A 15,022-nucleotide genomic window follows, 5' to 3' on the forward strand; every position below is an offset into this window, starting at 1 on the left:
CCAGATGGAATAACTGTTTTCCTTTTCTGAAGGATTATTTTAAACCAAGATCCAGTGCAGTACTGTATTTATAATTACAGAGAAAAGAAAGAAGCAAGACATAGAGGAACTACATTAAATACTATTTTGTCAGAGTTCTTAGGTGATGTTTGACCTCTGTGAACAGTTACTGCTTATCTCCTCTCTGGAATAAAAAACTCTTTTATCCATATCCCATGTTGCATTCTAACCAAGACAAATGCAAAGTCAAATGCACATAAATGAATTGCAATTTGAAATAGTTCCTTTTCACTGAAACTGCAGTGCTATGACTGAGTGTCACCTGCTTCAAAAGAAAGCACAAGTATTCCTGCACAAAGTGGCTTAAGGAGAAAAAATATTATTCAGCGGAAATCTCCTTTAAGAGAACAGTTTAGTGTTCCATAGTCTATTTTAAACAGTATTTCTGAAGGGAAAGTTAGCCATATGAAATTTGGGCTTAGTCACCTGGTTTCAGATACCCAAGATGGTTCATACAAAACTTGCCATGGCACCTCTGTAACACTTCACCTCAGCTTTGCTTCAACATTCCCATCACCTTTTCAATATAGCAAGGTTACAAACTCAGTTTGTTTACTGACACTCTTTTTTTATTTTTCACTTTCAACACATTCAATTTGGTTACATATCATAAGTATCTGAAAACCTACTTCACAAGCTATCTATCAGCTGATGGGTCTGACTAGATGGCATAAAACAAATCTAATTTGAGAGACAGGTAACTCTCCATGTTTCATTCCTAGAGATGGTCAGAGTTGGTTGATTAGATGACAGACTGGCATGATAGACAGACATAAATAAAATTAACAAAAGAGTCTTCCACCTTGGGGCACTATCTGATCTTCCTGCAGCTCTGTGTGAAAGCAGTCAAAATTCTAAACAACAACAACAACAATAACAACAATTTCCCCATATCTTCTGAAGGCCTAAATAGTACATATCCAGTTATGCACACCTCTTTTGGCCAGATTTTCATATTTTGAGATTTGCATAATCCTCATGGAAACTAAAGGGAAATAATCCTTTTGAAACTATTTAGCAAGGCCATCCTGAGAAAAGAAACTGAACTATTTAAAATTGCCCCATTTTTTTTAAAGATAATAACCATGTAAAGTATGTCACCTAGCTCCTTTGCTTAATTACACCAAACCTTTCCTAAATAATTCTTTAATTTGAAATGTGATCTATGAATCTTCCATATAATTAAGATTTACAGTAGATCGGAAACAAGGAAAAGCCTGCATTTTTCTTAAGTTCTTAAGTTTAGAAAAAAAAATTGCCATCCTATTTCTGATAAATACACCTGTTTCACACATGTTCCTTAAATCTTTGCAGCAGTTCCCTGGCATGCAATCAGTGGACACAGTGCTGAGTCACAAGGATGTCACTATTCACAAGCACCAGAACCAAGATACTCTTTGCACTAGAAAATTGTAGACTATTATTTTTTCCATCACTTCTCACTCCTTAGTGTCTACCTGTAATGCACCCACAACTTAAGAGACCACATACGGAGTCCTGTGACTTCCCAAGTCCTGTGCCCTTAAAAAGACTCACAATATTACAAGACACAACATTATGCAGAAATTATGCCAGCAGCAACAGCTTTAAACAATCTATCATTTCTCATCATTTTTTGAGGCTCAAAATATGGACAGCCTACTACCCTGAGTGTCATGCTGCTATTCTCTGAGTAGAGCAGTATTATTCAGCAGGAATTAACTGTAACTATACCAGTAGGAGGTATTTGCATGATGAAAGGAACATAGATGTAAGAAAAGATTTTTTCAATGTTTTGGGAAACGAGAACTTATGGCACCAAATTTGTATCAAAAAATGTGCAAGAACTGCTGTTGGTGTGGGGTATTTTTCAAAGTCATCACACTATCAAAGATCATGATACCATGAAGCAGAAAATAACACTAAAATAAAGAGAAAGCATAACTTATAGTACTATTTTTTTACCAATATTCTTGTAAAATAGTTTTCCATTTTCCAGAAAAGCCATTCTGTTTCATTTTGTTCCTCATTAAAATACTCATAACTTAAATTGAATAATTTCTGTGGAAAATCTTGCTGTGTTACCATGACTGGATGCAGTCCTAGTTGGGAATATATGGTCAAGAGAACAACTGGAAACAAAACACCCATGGTGAAATTATGAACAAATTGTTAAGCTCTTAGGACAGCTCTCTACAGCCTTCCTTACTCTTCATAACTCCAACCAATTTATCGCTTTCTATAACTTCCAGGCTGTACAGGATGACCTTTGGAATGGTGTCAGTGCTGGGCACCACAGCTGTTACATGATGGCTGCTGCCCAGCAACAAGAGCAGTCAAATTCTGGAAGATGTGGATGGTGTGGAAGAGTTTTCATGAGGTATGAAATCATGAAATAGAGTACAGTTCAGAGCCACCTGGCAGCCACTCTGGTTAACTGCTCCTTAACAAAAAAATCCTGTTTTCTTTTGATTAACTTGCTTTGTGTCATTCTCTGTTTCTTAGCTGAGTCCACACTGAATAGAGTAATGGAAGTCAGTGTAAAGTATGTATTGCAGAAATGATACTGAAATATCACATAATTAATAAATTATTCTATCACATATGACTGACGGAGAAAGAGAAATCAGTAGAAATGGGAAAATGAGATGGCATACAATGCAGTTTGAAAGAAGAGGGGAAGTTAGCAAGAAACACCAGGAAGAAATGTGAATGGCTTGGACAGTCTGCAAAGGAAGAAAGGAAGGAAGCAGGTTCAAAAGGAAAATAGGAAGTGATGGTGCACAGACAATTTAGAACTGTATCTCAGAGGAGGTAAACTGCAGAAAACCTGTAGAGATTTCAAAAAGAAAAGGGTGGCTTTGAACTGGATTTTTTGCCTGACGACTTTCTTCAAGGGGATCAGTTTCTATTCTTAGTCCAAGGAGTGAGATGAGTTGCAGAGATGTGCAGGTAAGATTACAGAGGAGTTACAAGATGACAAAAGGGAATTAAATGGAAAGGAAAGACAGGCCACAGTGCTTGGACAGTGCACTCAAGCAGAGACATGCTGTCAGTGGGAACAGAAGCCCAGTCTGGGATCCAGGATCCACCACCCTGAGAGGAGTCCTTGACTTCTGGGCCACAAAATAGCCTTCTCTCTAAATGGGAGAGACATAGATTTGACAGACAGGACAGTCACATTCAAAGGGTTGTTTTCAATGGCTTGATGGTCCCAGGTGGAGACCAGAGACTGGCAGATTCCTCCAGCGTTATTGTTGGCTCTGGCCCTGCTGAACGCCTTTGTCAGTGACACAGGCAGGGGCATCAGAGCACCCTCGGCAAATGTGCTGACAACACCAAGCTGTGTGGTGTGATGGACACACTGCAGGCAGGGGATGTCACCCAGAGGCACCTGACAGGCCTGAGAGGGGCCTGTGTGGATCTCATCAAGTTCCACAGAGAGGAGAGGAGAGGAGAGGAGAGGAGAGGAGAGGAGAGGAGAGGAGAGGAGAGGAGAGGAGAGGACAGGACAGGACAGGACAGGACAGGACAGGACAGGACAGGACAGGACAGGAGACTTTTAGCAGCCTTCCGGTACCTAAAAAGGCCACAGCTAAGCTGGAAAGGGACATTTTGCAATGGGCACATAGTGACAGGACAAGGGGAGGGGGAAATGGTTTTAAAAGCAAAGAGGATAGTTTTTAGACTAGATCTTAAGAAGAATTTCTGTACTGTGAGTTGGGTGAGACACTGGCACAGTTGCCCAGAGAAATTGGGGATTCCCTATCTTGGGAAGTGTTCAAGGCCAGGCTAGCTGGGGCTTTGAGTCACTTGGTGCAGTGGCAGATGTCTTCGCCCATGGAAGGTGTCCCTGCCCTTGGCAGGGGTGCTGGAAGTAGATAATGTGTGAGCTCACTTCGAACCCAAAGCATTCTCCAATTCCGTGAAGTGAAATACAAGTAAGCAGTCAGCAGTGTCCTCAGAATCCTCCTTACCCTCATAATGCAGCATCTTTAGAATTTTCTGGTGTTATTTCCAAAAAATGTCAGCGCACAAATCAGCAGCAGAAATCAAACAAAATTTGCAAGCTACCCACACTGTCTGCTAATTGCAACAGGGTGAACAACCACTAATGAGATTCCCATTATATCTAACATCCTCTGAGTTTAACAACCTCTCTCTAGCTAATAAATATATTTTGAGCATTGAAACAGAATGGCTGCACTTTAAAAAAAAAAATGTAATACCTAATTGTCATGCTTCAATAACAGACAGCAATTAAATACCATGCAGCCTCTTGCTCACTCCCCTTAGCAGGGAAGAGAATTGGAAAAAATAGGTAAAATTAATGGGTTGAGATAAGAACAATTAAATAATTGAAACAAGTATAACAATAATAAAAACAGTTTTAAAAAATAAAAAGCAGAGACAGAGTTACAGAACCCAAGAGAAATAAGAAATACACAACACAATTATTATCTGCTGACTGATGCCCTGCTCATCCTCAAAGAGCAGCCGCGTCCTCACAGCCAATTCCCTCCAATTTATATACTGGGCATGACGTCTATGTTATGAAATATCCCTTTGGCCAGTTTGGGTCAGCTGTCCTGGCCATGCTCCCAAACAGCTTCTTCTGAAGGTCCTCACTGGCAGAGCATGAGACACTGAAAAGTGCTTGACTAAGGAGAAGCACTGTTTAGCAACAACTAAATCATAGAGTGTTAGGAACATTATTCTCACGCTGAAAACAAAATCCACATTATTGTAGCAGCTACTGTGAAGAAAATGGACTCTGTCTCTCAGCTGACAGTAAAGTTAGTGTGTTTACAGAGCAGCCTTCACATTTCTGCATACAGAGGTTTTCACCGTGTGCTTGCATCCTGCTCTGTCAAATGCCTTGGAACATTCAGAAATCAAGAAGTCAGAAGGGAGTGCTAAAGCCATACTAACACACAAATCATTCTAACCCTCATTCAACTTTTAGAGGATTGGAGCTGTGTTACTGTTTTAATGACATTTAGTCAGCTGAAGAATTTCTCACAAACTTTGTTCTACATTAAAAAACAAACCAGAAAAAAATTTGTCTCCTCACCAGTCCTTCTACAAGAGCTTTTCTTCCACCTCGGATACCCTAGATGCTTATTTCCAACTTCCTAATTCGCAGACTTCTCAGCATACTAATTTTTGGCCTGTCAGCCAATGTCTGTTGACCTCATGGAACATTGCCTTTATGGATTTCAAGCACATGCCAAGCTCCCACGGCAACAGCAGCAGTGGATTATCACAAAGGCCCTAGAGATAAGAAGTGACATCATGCACTATTGTTACTGCTTTTGCTAGCTCAGCAATACACATATCCATACAGCCAAACACTTTGTGGCTTCCTCTCCGTGTTGTGTTTCACTTCTCGCAGATGTGAGCCCTGTGAGAGGCACGAACTTATCCAACCATTTAGCTCTTCAACCACAGTTCCAGTTCTGATGTAAACTGCTTGTGTTAGATATTTCCATGGTCAGCTAAGAGCTGTAATCTGTATGTGTAATCCTCTTTATGTTGTGACGTAGCACGAATCCACTGTCAGCTGTGGTATTTGTATCCTCTCTGGGCACAGAAAAAAAAGGCAGCTAAATCACCATAGCGTCATGAAATTGCAGCATATTAAGATGCTTGTGCCACAATGCTTTGGATACTTCCCATATTCTGAAATATATGGATCAAATTATGTTTCCCAAATCCCACCCCTGAAGAAACTGAAATGGTAGATAAGCATTACCAAACACAACCACCAAAATAATTCATGTAAGGGCTGGGCAGGTGCAGCCCCACACCTTCCACAGCTCCTCCACGTGTGCATGTGAAGGGTCCCTGGGTGTGATGTCCTGCCACGGCGGAGCCTGGGAACACAACTTTCTCCATTAAACAACTCATTTTTCGTGTCATCTTGTGCGAATCATCAATTCCATAAACACAACAGGGATTTGACAGAGGGCAAGAAAAATTTCACTGCGGCAAGAAGGAAGGGATGAGGTTTACAAAAGAGAGTTCGATCCTTGTTCTTGTTTGTCTATTTATTCATGTATTTGCCTGGCTAGCTGTCGTCCCTTCGCTTACTTGTTTCGTTAATTATTTAATTAAGGCCCGGGGTCGGCCTCACCGCAGCCGTGCGGCGCCACCTGGCGGTCGCGCGGGGGAACTGCCGGGGCGGGGCCGGGAGCCTCCCGGGCCCTGCATCCCGGGAATTCATGGAATACCGACAGCTGCTGCCCGCGCCCCCGCGGCAGGCTTTTCCTTTCCTCACCTGGCAGAGGGAAGCACGCCCCTGCGGCAGGCGGGGCCCGAGCCCGAGAGCGGCAGGCTCTCAGGAGCTCTCTCTCGCTCGGAAAAAATATCTTTGGCCGCAGCTGCAGCGCAAGGTTGAGGCGCCAAAACAGGTGCTGGTGGCTGGGAGCTCAGCAAGAGCTGAGCCCTCTTTTTCTCCTGTGAGCCGCAACTGGATCTAAGCCATGTTCTCCAGATTGTGGGGTTTCCTCCTGCAGCTGACAATGTCAACCATTCCACAGCTGCACCCGCCACAGCCTCTAAGAATTGGTCTAGGGGCAGCCCGCACCTTTGCACCTCTGCTGTTCAAGGACTAAGACCTATATATGCTGCTAAGTATCTTCATCTGTGACCAAAACCTCACAGTTTTGTCTTATTTAATAGCTGGGTGCTTTGGAGCATTTTGATGGTCTGTAGGCTGTGTCAGATCCTTAGACTTATCCCTTAGTATTAGCATTCCTTCTTGTTAATGGCAGGGATAAAGTGCGTATGGAGACTCTGCTAGAAACCTTGACATAGCTTGCTAACAGGCCCATTAGGCAGCAGTGCAATTCACCCCCTGATCCTCTACAGATCTCTGCTCTAAGTGGGGGGATAGACTTTCAGCACAATAATTGGCTGCAATTTGGACTGAAGTGCACAGGAGGGTAGCTGACCATTAGTGTTAAGTTGTGGGAAAGCATTGCATACCAAATCCTTCGAAAAAAACTCTTCCATTTCTAAAATTTTATGCCAAGCATATGTGGGCAATTGCCAGCTGACGTTCTTCTCTTGTGCTGTAAGAATGCTCCTCTCTTGGCTCCTCACCTTTACACTGCAAGCTCTTCAGGGCTGGGACAAACACTTATGTTTCCTTTTGTCTGAAAGAACAGAAAACATAAACCGGGTAATAATAGATACTAACTATTGCGCTATGATATTTGCATATTCATACAGGTGAAGGAAATGCAGGGCAGAGATGCTTGAAATTCCTCTCTCTATCTCTCTTCTTAAAATATCAGTTTTTCAGAATTAATGCTTCCACAGAAATGTCTCTTTAGGAAAAATGCATTTAGAAATGTATAATATAAGGTAACTGAGTCATAAGACAAAACTGAGAAATTCCATTTTGGAATTTCAGCTTTTAGCTTTTTTCTGTTTCAACAGCATATTGCATTATTTAAAATTTTTATATAAGAAAGCCCCTAAAAGCTGGAAATATACACTGGTTTACAAACCATTCAAAGTCTTTACTCACTCACTTTTTTAAGCTGTATAAGCTATTGCTGAAAGGAATTCCAATGAACTTTTGCAAGCAGAATAGATCTCCAAGGTTTCTTCCATGAAATATTTCTCAAATGAGTATACACTCAGATTTTGTTGTTGATGTCTGCAAGTGTTGTGAGAGACTTCATTGTATTTTATTCTAACTCTCCTTGTAATAGCAGGCTTCACTGATTTCTATGTTCACTTTGAACAATAAGGTCCTAAAATCTGTAGGATTATCCACATAAAATAATGTCATTATATTGTCTATTATTTATTTTAACATAAGATATAGGATTAGGGAAATTCTGCAAAGCAGCCTGCTGTGTGATTTGTTGATGAGTTTCTCCCTAAAGCCGGCAGAGAGCCAGACCACTTTCACAGTATTTATTCTCTGTTTACGTATGGACAGTATCATTGGATCTCATTCCTTAATGTCATCTCTGGGCCATGAAGGTCTGCATCCTGCCTCTTTAAACATGTCCTGTGGTACAGCTTCTTAATGTGACCTGACTGGTACCTTTTCCATGCCTACATACACAGTATGTGGAAAATATCTAAATTTGTATATTCATAGAACAGTAGAATGGTTGTCAGTAGACTTTTCTCCTTTAAAATTAGATGAGATGTTGCTGCAGTGAAAACATCCTTTCACTGTTTATTTCCTGGATGATACATTAAAATACTGGTACTGAGATAATCAACACAGTATATTTGAAAGTGAATAGAAACAGTAAAAAAAGGATGAAGAAAGTTGGGCATAATTTTGCACATTACAGCAACTGTTTCTAGTCAGATAACTGTGTTTTGTATAGTTATTAACTGGCTGAGTTTGAATAAGTAATCTGACTGGCCAGGGAAGATTATGAGCTCAATAAATAAAGAAAATTCAGACTGTTTATATATGCCGCTTTCTTTGCCAGGAAACAAATTAGCTTGAAGTGTGTAACAGAATAAACAAAACAGACTTGGCTTTCCCAGCATGATCTGTGAGGGTTGCAGAAACCATGTATAACTTTTAGATTCTGCCAATGATCTCCTGATGTCTCACACATAAAAGATATGAACACAGCCACCAGATTCTAGAGGATAGGGAAGTATGTAGCAATCAATAGCATAGTAGATTATCAACAAACATAACAAGGTGGCTTGATTTAATATAGGTCAATATGTACATCCAATTTAATATTCTCCAGTTGTCCTACACAATGACTGTATAAAAAAATCAATCACTTCCCCCCCCAAAAAAAAAATTTAGCAAAGTTGCCATCTGGTTTGCTAGTTACATCAATAAGATCTTGCAGGTGCTGTTACTGAAACAGAATGAAGATAAGTAGCAAGATAATTCCTATAATAACTCCTAGGTTCTGGTTGCTGAAAAATCAAACTCTAGCAAATGCTTTATGCAATCTTATTTAATCTGGAATGTTTCCATCCTGAATTTTCAGTCCCTCTGTTAATTATGTTGTTTGTACCATGCTTAAATCAGTTGTGCTATGAAGAGAAGAACTGATGGGTCAGGCCTCCTGTGGATGAAAGGACTGGTGCTGAACAAACATAGAAAAGTATACTGAAGAAGTGAAAAATAGATTCACAGCACTCCGAAGTGGTGTCAGTGAGCTGGATGGGGATTCTTCAACTTCAATAGTTTAAGATGGAAAAAATCCCAGTTCACTCATAAGAAGAACAAATTTAAAAATCAATTCTCTGTGGACATAAACACATATCCTCACAGGGGAAAAAAACCAAAAACAAACCAGGCAGTTTTGAAATATGGGGTCATTTTGTAGTACTTTCTATATAAATATAGCATACAAGGGTTTGAAAGACATGCTTGCAGCAGCTATACAAGTCATACAGTTATTTTCTTTCCATTTTAGGATCAAGTTTTCTTCACCCATAGCACCTAGTAAATGAAAGAGTAGCTTAATGCATTAGTCTCCCTTCTCTCATGCAAGATATTCCATCATTTCAAGAAGAGAAGGGAGTGGCTTGAGCATTTGTGTATTCAAGTGTGTCAAAAACAAAAAGGCTGTAAGGGAAATTTGGAACTTGGAAGACAGTACAGTAATTCAGACTTTACTGACAATTACATGAATACAACTCCCTGGATCATACTGTCTTTGCCAGAAATGGAGTCAGGAGTAAAAAATGCATCAATGTTGTCTATTCTTCAACCTGTACCTCTGCACCTAAAAGCAGAATTTTGTTCAATACTTATAAATACATCTGTCAGATCAATAAGCTAAGACAAACTCCTCTTTCGTTATGTTTTTTGCTAAAAGGCCAGGCTGAGGACTGGAGATTCTGAGACACAGGAATGGTTTTCCTTATGACTGCTTGAGAAAGGTAAGCTTTATCTTCCCCAGGCTTGGAATAGTAATCTTTTTATTCTCTGAGCAGCAGAAATCCTCATGCAAGTAAATTCAGAAGGCACTTCTGTTGAGCTTTTGAGAAGCTTTCCAATATTTTGTCTCTTTGTCCTTGACCAGGCCAGGATTTATTTTTAAATTTAATCATTACCATTATACCTATAATGACAGCATGGCAAACCTCTTAACTTACCTGGGTCCTAATGTATTAAACTTGTAGGATATCTCTCAGGCTTTGAGATCCCTTTCAATAAACAGTAGCTAGTCCTAAATTCCAAATTTGTTTCTTTGTGACAAATCAGTTTCCTGGAGTTGCATTGGGCACAGTGAGGCTTGACTGCTCTGGAAAGGAAGGCAAGCCAGGAGCCAAGTGTGACAGCAAGTCAGGTGGCCTCACTGACAAAATCACGGAGCTCAGAATTAAGGTCAAGGGCTGCTGACCCCAGTTAGGTACAGCCCAGGGTGAGGCTGAGCTGGGAAGTTCATCCCAAGGGTCCAGCTTCTGGGCCAGATAGGGGAAGGTCCAGGACTGTGCCCAGACCAGCTGTTGCACAGCTGTGGCACCAGCAGTGAACCCACAGCTGGAAATGTCCCCTGGGGGAACTACGGGGGCAAGTGCTTCCCTCCAGCTTTCGTCACTGCACGGGTGGGAGAGGCCACCTTGGACTCTAACAGCTCTTCACCCTTCACTTCAACTTCTTTACTCTGTCAACTAAATACCAAAGATGTTCAAACTCACAGACCTGACAAATTTGACTTTGTGCCAGAATTTGGAGATGTAACACACATACATAGATGTACATGCTGTACTTCCATCAGCCTCAGAGAATAATGACAGAATTGCTTCAGCTACTGTAGGCTTTGATACCAAAAAAAAATTATAATTCTGTTCTGAAAAGCAAAAGTTATTCATTTTGGAACAGTTGTTAGGACTTCCAATTAAGCTGGTTCAGTTACTATAAATGGCCAAAATACAGACTTTTGAAACTAGTGGCTGAAACATTTTCCTATATATTTATAAACTAATCCCAGAGTCTCTTCAATTTTTTTTGGCTGGAAAACCAAATCAATCACTGTGGCAGTTTTCATTTCTCTCAGTGTGCTTACAGGATGCAGTGTCACTATTTTACTGTGTTACAGTATCACACTGACACCCAAGACATTTGGAAGAGGGGAGGATTCTTGCCCGGCTACAGGCTCTTATTTCACCCAATTTTGTTGGAACTTTCGTGACTAGCTTTAATGTTGTTGCATGCCTACAACTTAGCAAGTTTGAAGCAACAGCTGTAGCTGCTACAGTAGATGAAGAAGAGGCACAAAAGCATTTTTCTTTTAACATCCTTTTGTTCAGAACAGAAAAAGTTGGCTGCTTCTGTTTAAAAACACTGTCATTTAGGAAGGAGGTACAGGGTGAGATTTCCACAACCATAAGGGAAACTTTGACTTGTCTTGTGCATAGGCCTTCTGTATCTCTTTAAATACTTTCCTGATGAAGAACATTTTCCTGACTAAAGCCTTTTGAATTGCGATCCTAATATGTGCTGTATTGATGGATTAACAGGATTTATATTTGTATATTGATTAAGAAAGCCTCAGATCTATAACTAGTAGAGTACCTGTTTGTGTAGCAGCTTTCTGTGAAATTTTGGAGGGTTTTGTGGGGGTTGTATTGTTGCGTTTATGACCCTATGTGCTAGGGTCTATTCTTTGATTCAACATATCACTGCCAAATGAATTGAATTAATCAGAGACCTTGTTGGGAATTCAAATTACAAAGAGCTTTTATTTAGAAATTTCCTTTAGAGATAGACAGATTGCATGCAATATTTTTTTTCATACTTAACAGCCTGTGTATATCCTGATATAATAACATGAGATACAAATATATGTAGACTATTCTGTCTCTAATGAAACTTTAATTTGTTATGGTTGCCTAGGGAATTTTTCTTAGTTAGTATTTAATTTACTAGTCTGAGTTATCCTGCAGAGCTCAGGTTTTGCTACACGATATCAACAGGTATTTGAGGAGGTCTGGATGATAGGAACATGGCTGAGTCTGTAATCCATAGTTTAACAGGTACTTGTGCAATGCCCTTCATAATACACTTTACCTGTTGGTCAACCTGAAGGGGTCAGGCAATTGGACAGGATGATCATTTTATGTCCCTTACAACTGAAAATTCTAATTCTATTCTATTCTATTCTATTCTATTCTATTCTATTCTATTCTATTCTATTCTATTCTCTTTTTTTCTATTCCAATATAAAAAATGCATTTATTAACTGTGACAGTGGTCACAAGGGTTCTTGAGTTGGGGAAGAGACGAGAACGTTGACTCCATGTTCAGAAGGCTTGATTTATTATTTTATGATATATATATTACATTATAACTATACTAAAAAGAAATAGCAGGAAAGGTTTCCAGAAGCTAGCTAAACTAAGAATAGAAAAGAAAGAATGATAACAAAAGCAGCTGGCTCAACCCAGAGCGAGAGAGCCAGCTCTGCCGTGACTGGTCACCGGATCCAAACATCCACCGGAGACCAATCATGGATCCACCTGTTGCATTCCACAGCAGCAGATAATTATTGTTTACATCTCGTTGCTGAAACTTCTTGGCTTCAGCAGGAAAAATCCTAAGAAAGGATTTTTCATAAAAAGGATGTCTGCGACAATTAACCAGTTAGTAATTGCTATGAATAACAACCCATGTTACCAATAAAACAATCATTTAAATACTGTTATTCTTTCATGCCTGGTTTAAATGTCCAGCACAAATGAGGACTGTCCAAGCAACATTTTATATCTTATAGTTGTGTTTTAGCATCCAAGTGGATTATCTAGATAATGTGACCTGGAATAAAACCATATTTCATTTGTTACTTTTTTTTCTTTGTTTTTCAAGGTGTAAAAGGATCTGAAAGAGTAGCTAGTTTGTCTGAAACAGCAGTTTGGTATGCTGAGTCCTAGTGCAATGCAAAGGAAATTACTTCAGCTGTAAGAAAGAAAAATAATTTTTATTAAGCTAGTTTTGAGTATTTGCAGGACTATTTAATTGATTTTAATAAAGGAATTAATGTTTTGTTACATAGAAATTGCCATAGTGAGTGAAGGAAAAACTTAAATCTTGTTAAGTCTTTGTTAGAGCAGCTGGAATAAAAGGACCTTGGGGAAGTACTCTGAAGTACAAGGGCAGGAAATAATCCAATCATGGAGAAATAGTCTTCTTAATCAATTAAAATAGTTTGAAATCTAAAATTCTGGACACAGATTTATAATAATTCCTTCCATAATTGTTAGTATGCATGTGTTATTTATACTAATGTAAACTTAGATGTTGACCTTATCTCCATAATTTGCAAAGTATACCTTATATTCTGCTAGACACTTGTTCTTAATGACAGTTTTAAATAACACAATTTGTAAGTAATACTTCTTTGCAGATCTCTTGGCTAGTTTTACAACATGTCAGCTAAATTATTTTAAACAGTTCAAAATTTTCTACCTTTATTAAACTGAACGTTTCCTTGTTCTTGTGTCACATGGGATTAAATTTACATTATCTGTGTTTTAAACTGGAACACAATACGCTTTCCTAAACTTACAGCCATCTGAATGTTCTGGAGACAAGATTTCACTTGCAGTTTTGTATTTGTTACTGGTATTTTTTCATCTTCATGTGCTGTAATTTCAGAGTTTGGTGGATGCCTCTGAGTAACTGTACTTAAATAAATCACTTTTAGTGTGTACATACAATAATTCTCATCCTTCTAAGAAATATTTGCTCTGCTGTGAAGTACATATAACATCTTGTTTGCTCAGAAACAGCCTGAAGTAACCAATTGTGCTACATTCCTAACATAGAACAACTCCAATTGAAGCTGCTGTTCATGCACACTGTAGGGATACCAAGCACCCAAGCACCTGAAAAAAAAAAACAAAAACCCACAAAAAAACTTGAAAGCTACTGGACAAAACTTCTGCAGAGAAAATGAGACACATCAAGAAAGCACATAGGCATGACAGTTAATGGTTTACAATAGAATTTTTTTTACAGGAATTGTATTTTCATGCCTGCCTTTCAGTACTCTGTCACAGTGTTCTTTGAAATCCTCTGTGAGGAAGGATGCTCATAAAAATTTTTTCAATCATTATAAAGAATTATAAGCTAAGGTTGGAAAAGGAGGTGGCACTCCTTGATACAGTGATCTTGTTATAATATTATGTATGCTTTTTCTGGGTGCAGCATCAGTATGAGAAGCTACAGTTTGGCTTCCTGAGGAAAAACCCACATGGTCTGAATACTGGAAGATTTTAAAAGTTATGAAATACTAAATGCTTACCTGGACAGATCTTTCTATTTATGTGTTTATTTAGTGCTTTGAATACAACATGAATGATAGCATGGATGCGTCAGTTGCATCACAAGGGTCTTATGCAACCATTAAAAATTCATTAGAAAAAAATTAATGGACTTTTGTATTTTGTTTTTACTGGAGCGTAACCATCAATCAGCAAAGCAAGTCTTCAGAAAGAATTCCCACTTGTTCCTCAGCTGAAGATACAGCAGCAAGGTGTTTGCACAGTAGTAGCATTCCTCTATTTAGACAGACATTTTCAGCCAAAACTTCTTGTATTGCCATGGAATGATGAGTCGATGCACCATGATGAGAATTCACAGGGGATCATTTTAACCTTTAGTGCCTCATTTCTCCTGTTTCCTTTTATGCCGGTCTGTGGGTATGGGGGGTTGATTCCTTAAGAGGATGTTTTTCAATAGAAGCCTGAGTTGAAAAGTTGTATCCTTTGCTGCTGAAGGATTTAGGCTCTACTAATAATAGGGATAGTCTACAAACACTAGTCTATCTTGACCGTTTTGAATAATTTTCATCATTGCCTCAAAGCATCTGAATTTGGCTTGCCTTTCTGCAAGTCTGTCTGCATACATTCCTGTAAGCAGCCCTCTCTAAAAGTTTTGAACCATCAGCTGGTTCCTAGCAAAAGTAATTTTAGAAAAAAAAGAACTCTGGAATAGAATAGAATAGAATAGAATAGAATAGAATAG

The sequence above is a fragment of the Camarhynchus parvulus genome, chromosome Z (genome assembly GCF_901933205.1).
Source record: "Camarhynchus parvulus chromosome Z, STF_HiC, whole genome shotgun sequence".
In the NCBI taxonomy this organism is placed as follows: Eukaryota; Metazoa; Chordata; class Aves; order Passeriformes; family Thraupidae; genus Camarhynchus; species Camarhynchus parvulus.